Genomic DNA, 8065 nt, shown 5'->3' on the forward strand with positions numbered 1-8065 from the left:
ATGATGTTGACATGACTCCGATAATAAGGACAGTGTCTCTAGATTCCATGTTATTTGCCAAGAAACGTCAAAGATTTAGTGCCAGACAACATGGATTACTTTTTAGCCAAGTCAATGGGGAATAACTCTCTTAGAAATGCCAGCGGAAAGAGCAAGTGTTGCCCCTTCTTTGGAAAAGCCAAGACAATCGCTATTGTGATATGAGCAAATAAGAATTGTTTCAGCCCATACAAAAAATGATTTATTACATATTTACATCGTTTAAAAGGGTTCCGTTAACAAACTTCGCATAACGAAATTTATTAAAATACATACGTATTTTGCATGTATGTTGATGACGCAAAATGCATACGTGTATATAGGAAATAGCAATGGAAGGAGAGATAAAAAATTTCAGTGGAATAAAGACTAACAATTGTTCTTTATTCTACACAGATATTTATTCATCTTGAAGAAGTTTTCTCGGTATAGTTTTTCCGACAATTTATTTCAGGTTAAACATACACCATAATTCCTAGACGTATCCGTGCATCGCTATATTTGTTCGTGATAAAGGAGTGTGTGTGTGTGTGTGTGTGTGTGCGTGTGTGTGTGTGTGTGATTTGTTTTAAGGATGCTTACTACAATACAGAAAGGAAGAAAACTGCCGAAGCATCTGAAATTTTTTAATCTATTTCTAACAAATATTTTCAAGACCAGTAAAGAGAAAAAAGTAAAGTAAGAAAAAGATACGGAATCAAAATTCCTGTCATCGTAGCAATGCCAAGGAGGTACATAATGGAAGAACTTCAACCTGTGGTTTCAGCCGAGGAACAAAAATAAATTCAATTTCATAAGCCTGAAGGGAGTTCAAAGTTCATCGAAAAACTGGATGACCATGTGAAGGAAACTGCATGTGCAAGACCCCTTGACCATCTTCCATGTTAACGGGAAATGAAGGATCATCCATTATCAATTATATGAAGTATTGCGCGAAATAAGGCTTCCTTATGACAAACAGAATGTCAGGTAACTGCCATATTCTGTTTTTACTTAATAAAGTCATCGGCATGAAAGTACATAAAAGTGGTGCATGATACACTTTGGAATAGAATTTTATGTCAGAGAGAGAGAGAGAGAGCGAGAGAGGAGAAACTAAAAGTTACAATTAAGAATTTTTGTATAAATCATTTGGCATACATGCATAAGGAAATAAGGCTTCCTTATGACAAACAGAATGTCAGGTAACTGCCATATTCTGTCTGTACTTAATAAAGTCATCGGCATGAAATTACATAAAAGTGGTGCATAGTACACTTTGGAAGAATTTTATGTCAAAATGGAGAGAGAGAGAGAGAGAGAGAGAGAGAAACTAAATGATACAATTAAGAATTTTTGAATAAACCATTTGGTAGCTTTTGTTTCTTGTAAAGTCTACTTCTTTCGTTTAACCCCACTCACTTAAAGCTCTATCGCCGCTCTTGCGTTCCCTGAAAAGAGTCGTAGATGCCAAATCATCTGAATAAAAACGAATCTTGAAAGATATTAGCCCTAAACATCTTTAGGTCCTATTAAAGCTAACATCGACATTTCATCACATTATGAGCCATGTAATTTCTCCCTCGAACTTTGAAACCCGGCCATGTTTCAGATGCTTACGAATTAATCCGATGTTGACTGAAAAGATCAGTGGGTCAACCGCTTTCAGTCTAAAAGCAAGAACACAAGACTTGTAGACGTCACCGTTGTAAATATAAGAAGCCAACACCACGTGATGTCATATACGGTAGGTGATTCTTATGTGATACGCTATTCTCATTTTGAATTTGATATGATGCAGTACTCGGCCTAGCATTTGCGAGTATTTTTTCTTCAAAGGCATAGCTGGCTTCTATTATTTTGTGCAAATTCGTGTCGCATTCATACCAGTTAATATGGAAATCCGTAACAGCTGGGTTTGTCTTCAGCTCAAGTTCCCCTTCAAAGTATTCCAGCGCCACAGCTTATCACTAATATTCACCCGAGTCTAATTTTTATTTGATGCACGTCATTTCTTCTGAGATCCGCTTACAAACACCGGTACTGCTTTTCTTCATTCAATCTCGAATCAATTTGTCCGCTACGTACGAATGTTGTTATTTTTAGATTAGTCAATAACTAGAATTTTTCGAATGTATCACATCATTACTAAATAGTGCTTCAAATATAGTCCTTGTTAATTCGTGCAGATTTCTTCCTTGATGTTGTTGTTACAAACATAACTATGTCTTTACGTTTCGAGATCTTAATAGAAAGAAAGAAGTAGGGATGTAGTAATGTTTACATAAATGTACGTGCTAGAATCATATGTAAACAGAATGCCACATATTGCTCAAAACAAAACCGAAACCGAAAATTGCCATGTTTTTTTCTTTCTTGTTTTTTCTTTCTTCTTAGCACCGCCTTATCAATGTAATAGCATAAGAATAATTATTGTCTAGAAGTTTTGCATCCTAAGCAAGAACATCTAATGATATAAAGAAAAATATTTGTTTATACATACACATACAAGCAACACCTTCATGTGCTGAATTGATTACACATGTATGAGCATTGATAAGTGTTACTTGCTGAGGCTCTTACAAAACGTAACAGAAAAGAGTGAAGACAACAAGCTTTGTAAAATTTAACAAATAATTTATTTCTCTAGAAAGGCAAGGTAAAAATGGGAAAAAGAACGTACGGTTTTACGAGTCCAATCCAAAATTAATCCAAGAATTAAAAATTAGAAGTTCTATTATTAAAAAGTCCTAAATGAATCTGAGTCAGTATCTCGATGAAATCCAAAAATAGAATGCAGTGACGTCTGTTGCAACCTTCAAAGTGCTGTTGTGTCAAAGATTTTTGTTGAATCACATAAACAAATATTCCAGGTTTGAATTTCAAAGAATGTTTTTGTCCAAGAATTCTGTATGAGCGCTTATATATTTCTGGGGAAAAGAATCACTTGTATTCCATGAAATAAAATTTCATCTCAAACTGGTCACAACAAAAGACCTTAAAGTGTCAATGGTTTAGAGCCCGAATGCCCAAATTTCTATCCAGAAAACAGTTATACACTAATTTAAGACGCAAAACAGATTCCCGTATGAGGGTGACATGATCACGCTTCCAGAACAAAATAGAGGCTTTTTACGTGCCTAACATCACGTACTCCCAGTATGGCCCTCGCTAAAACCAATGGTTCTTACTCTGGGAATGAACTTTTTTTTTAATTTTAAAAAAAATGTACATGATGGTTGTTTACCAGAATTGCCACTGTTTTTAAATCAAGGTCAAGTACTAGGTCAGCATTAGGTACAATGTCTATAAAGTTGTTCACGTCAAAAATAATAAAAAAATCCGTCAGAACTGAACTCTATTTTAGACAATACCAAATCCAGTAAACAAAGTTGCCTAATAATAGCATGTAATGGAATATAAAAATTAAGAATAACAAACAAATAATTAATTTGCATAAACATAAGTTTCAGAGGGAATCGTTACAGAATAGTTCGACGGAACTTGATTGCAAGGTTTCTTGCAATGTATATTTATAGACGAAAAGAATACTACGTTCACAAAGTCTGATGGTTGAAGGGCAAAACAATAGCTTACAATATGGTGTAACCACATCATTATGTATTGAACGTATTATGAGAATACGTAATCACCATTCAATCAAGCTTTGCTGGGCTGGGGTATGCTTCTTTCTTTCCTTATTTTAAAACAACAACGAAAAAAATCAACAACACGCAAATAGAACAGATGATATATTTTTCAAAGTCCTTTCAAACATTGTTACCATTGTTACAACATGTAGGACTTTTCTGTTTACATTGCACGCATGCTAATGCATTATGGCCCACTCAGTGGAATTTTGAAAACAGTACATTTGCGAATTTCACAAAAGTAAATCCTTTTGGTACAAGTATGATGTCCACGAGCTCTGGTTTAGGTATATCCTACTATAGAAAGGTTTTTCTATTACAATGCAAATTTTTAAAAAATGTAAAATTAAAATATCCTTGTATTACTTTTAATGAAGCTTTCAGTACTTGTACAAATTTCAAATATCTATCGTGTCTTATTTGTTGAATATTTACTGTCAATTTCAAAATGTGTAAAACCAGATATATCGATATATGTCGGTCAATTCTTATAGGGGTTATAAATTGAGAAAAATATAAAGAAAAATGGAAATATGAAGATTTTCATCCACGAGAATTGGTGTGATTAATCTACAATTAGTAGGTAATACATGAAAATAGTTTAGCACTACTTAATTTAAAATATGGCACTTAGACACTGTGACTATAATTTTGGAATTTAAGATCTCTATGGCCTCTAACGTGAAATCTAATTTTAATAGAATGTCCATATGTAAATCTCCATGTCTCTCTATGGCCAGTAACATGAAATACAATGTTACATTTTTCCGTAGGTTGATCATTATAGATCTATATGAGCCCTATGTGAAATGTAATGTCAAAACTACACCCATGAATTTATACGCCGTTCAGAGTGACCAACACCTAGATATCTATTATCCAACACCCATACTAAGCCATCAACATGTCACTAGAGTGACAAATACACAGCTTTCTACTATCCAATAACCACACTATACAATCAACACGCTTGTAGAGTTTCCAATATCCAGTGATCTTCTATCCATCACCCAAACCTAACACCTACAAATCAATACGCCAGTTATCTACTATCCAGCATCAACTCAATACCATCAATGTCTTCTTTGAACTTTTGATATGGTAGATCAAGTGTGGAATTCATCTTCCTCTGTGAATGTCTTTACTCAAAATGATATCTCTGCCTTTTAATTTATGACATTTACGAACGCTTCTGTATATAAAAAAACGAACAAGTTCTGCGCATGGTTTGGTGTAATTTTATAACAAAGAAATGGGTATGAGTGCGTGCACGCACTATAACTACAAACACACTTATATACTATCAGATAAGAGGGTTAAGTGGTTGAAGATTTAGCTTGTCTTATGTCGTCGAAGACAAAAAGCATGCACAAAGATAAAATACATAGACTGGCAATGGTTGAACAGTATATCTGCTATTAAGAGAACTGGGTGACCATAAAACAAACTGTTGGGTGTTGACAAAAAATATGAAGTTCATAGCATCAACTGCTACTGCCTTACGCCTTTTCCACGTCCATGTTCTGCTGCTCTTATTGTAGTAGATGAGGTTGAGTTTACCTACGCTGCTAACATAATTATAGTTTATGTCCTTGTTTAAGTTTCGTTCTCATAGTTTGCTCCATAGAAGTATGATACAGTATACGCAAGTCTGCCGCATTATGTTGCAACACACTAAAAATGTTGTTTTCATTCTCTTCTTTCTGTTTACAGTTCAAGGTTTTCCACTTCTGCTCTTGTTACTTTCTATTTTTGTAGTCATGCTGTTACACAAACACTTGATTTTCATTCTGATGAGTCTTCGGGTGGTCGAGTGCTCTAAAGCGCATGCCTTTACTGATCGGTGCCCTCTCACCTCTGTCCGCGTGTGTTCGAGTCTCAGGCTCAGCCAATGTGGGTATGTGAGAAAGCTGACAGCCGCTTCCTGTTAGTCGGTATTTCTTACCGCGGTTTCCGCCGGTTCTTCCTCCACCAAATGCACTTTCCACCATATAAAGACTATCGTGCACATAGAAATGGCGTTAATTCGAACCCAACAGTATTTTTGACGTTGCAAAAGGTATCTAACTCTTTCTTCTGTTTCTTTCTGAAATCATCACTAATTCGTTATTATGAAAGAAGTTGAGATGTCCTACCAACAAAACTTCGTGTGAAGAAGATAAGAAATTGTTTTAAAAAAATCCACACTGAAGCCTTCTTTCTCTTGATGAATTCTAACTTGAGCAGTATCAGTAGCATGATAACACTCCGGGTATAAGAAGTATCCTCTACAGGTCCTCATTTAAGCCAATAGTTTACTGTATTTGACATCTTCAGCAATGGTAGATCATAGAAATGCTCAGACGTATATATGATGAAAGTGACGTCACGTGCCACCTGTCGCTACTATAGTAGGAAACATTGGAGGGGGAGTGTTACAATTCTGCTACTTCAACATCAAGAATCAGTTTTTGTAGCTAAAATGTGCTACTGCTGCCTAGTTAATGTCGTTAATAAAGTGATACTGAAAGACTGTCAGTTCTTAACAACATTGTGTGCTACTTCAACAGGAAAAGTTTGTAACTTGATCTACCATATATTCATATATAAGCGAAAATACGTTTTGATTTGAGATGTTAAACGTGAAAATGCAGACATTGTTTTGTCATTTTATATATATATTTTTTAATATATTGTTTTGCTGCTTATGTTTTAAATTGTGCTATAATACTATGTTTCTTAAATCTGGGTCCTTCGATACTTCATTTATTTTCGCTTTATTTTCTTGCTTTCACTATTCATTTCCATGTACACATTCACTCCACAGTATATTTTGTATGTGTATTAACACAAAAGTGACTTGGGAGTGTCGTTTCCTAACTGGATTGACAGACTCAAGAAAAGTCTGAAGTGAAGGATGAATACAGAAGATAATATGTACAAATTTTAGACCTTCAGACAGCATAATTCAGAAGGCCCTTCATAAATACGTCATCATATTCATAACAACAAAACAACGTATAGACAGTATCCATCATCAGACCCATTCAAGGAGATTCCTATATCTGATTGATATATATCCAAAGCAACGACCTATAAACGATATACATAATTAGGTCCATCCTAAATAGTATATACACCCTAAACGCTAACACAGTCTACATGAAGATGTCCATAAAACATCAAGTAGCAGTTAAAATGATGTACAATACTATATGATTCATGCACGTGTGCTCCTATGCAATGTCATCAAGAAGCAAGAAGTTACCTTAACACCATCAGCAAAACCAGGAAGAGACAAGGATAAGATACGCTATAATTCTTATCATAGCCGCCGATTAGTTCAGTGTTATATACTGGACATTTATCTGACTGATACACATACGCACACGTCTTAGATATCAACGTAGACACCATCCATTAACAGACCTGCCATATCGGATATATGTATCTCGCTGACACACGCACTTTCAAAGACTTGATAAATACGTAAAGACATCACTCAGTCCTTCAGGCTGTTACCCAATCGTGTATGCGAGCCAAGCAACAAGCAATAAAGCCCCTCTTCTTCGTCCTACCGTCCAACTGTAGTAACGAATCGCCATAAACCAAGCTGGAGCAGCTAAGATGGCGATTAGGAAATTAACATATAGCAGGATTGCAAACAAGAATTGTTTTGGAATGCTGTCTGAAGTGTTCTCAAAGGGATTTGGAACAGTTTACTTTAATATAGGAATGGGATGGTATAAAGTTTTGCGTCACGCGCAGTGCCGATTAAACCCTGTGGAGGCCATTAGGCAGTCGAAATCTTGCCCCCCCCCCCCGCAAATTATTTGCTAATAGGTTTCATCAATATTATTTTGATCCGTTGTCGCGGGGCCCCTAGACCGGTGCCTACTATGCCTATTTAGTTATCCGGCACTGGTCACGCCGGTTTCGTTGACATGTCTAAGCGCTTTAGATCTGAATGAGTCTTTATCAATGGCAAACACAAAACCGAGTCAAGACAAACAATAAACACAAAAAAAAGAGTTGAAATTAAAAGTTGACATGACTATTTCTGCTAGAATGAAAGCTTGACGATGTTTGATGCTTCGAATAGTTGGCTTCAGCTAGGCTGATGATGCTATGCACTAGTTTATATCAACCTATAAATGGATAAGCCACAGAGCCAATTGTTTTTAGGTCAATCGGTGTAACAGTAAATTATATTCTGGATATTTATTTGTTGCAGTAGTAATTATAGGTGAGTGAGTAACTAATGAGCAAAATTAAAGAATTATTTAAATGAAAAATTTATGGCTGTAAATAGTTATGTGCGCTTGATTAACTTCACTGCCTTTGTGTGATTGCTTGTCTTGTCTCTGTTTTGTGATTGCCATTGAACAAGGCTCATTTAGGGATGAAAGCACCTGGTC

Source organism: Sinohyriopsis cumingii, chromosome 6, assembly GCF_028554795.1.
Source record: "Sinohyriopsis cumingii isolate HCF-2022 chromosome 6, ASM2855479v2, whole genome shotgun sequence".
NCBI classification, from domain to species: domain Eukaryota; kingdom Metazoa; phylum Mollusca; class Bivalvia; order Unionida; family Unionidae; genus Sinohyriopsis; species Sinohyriopsis cumingii.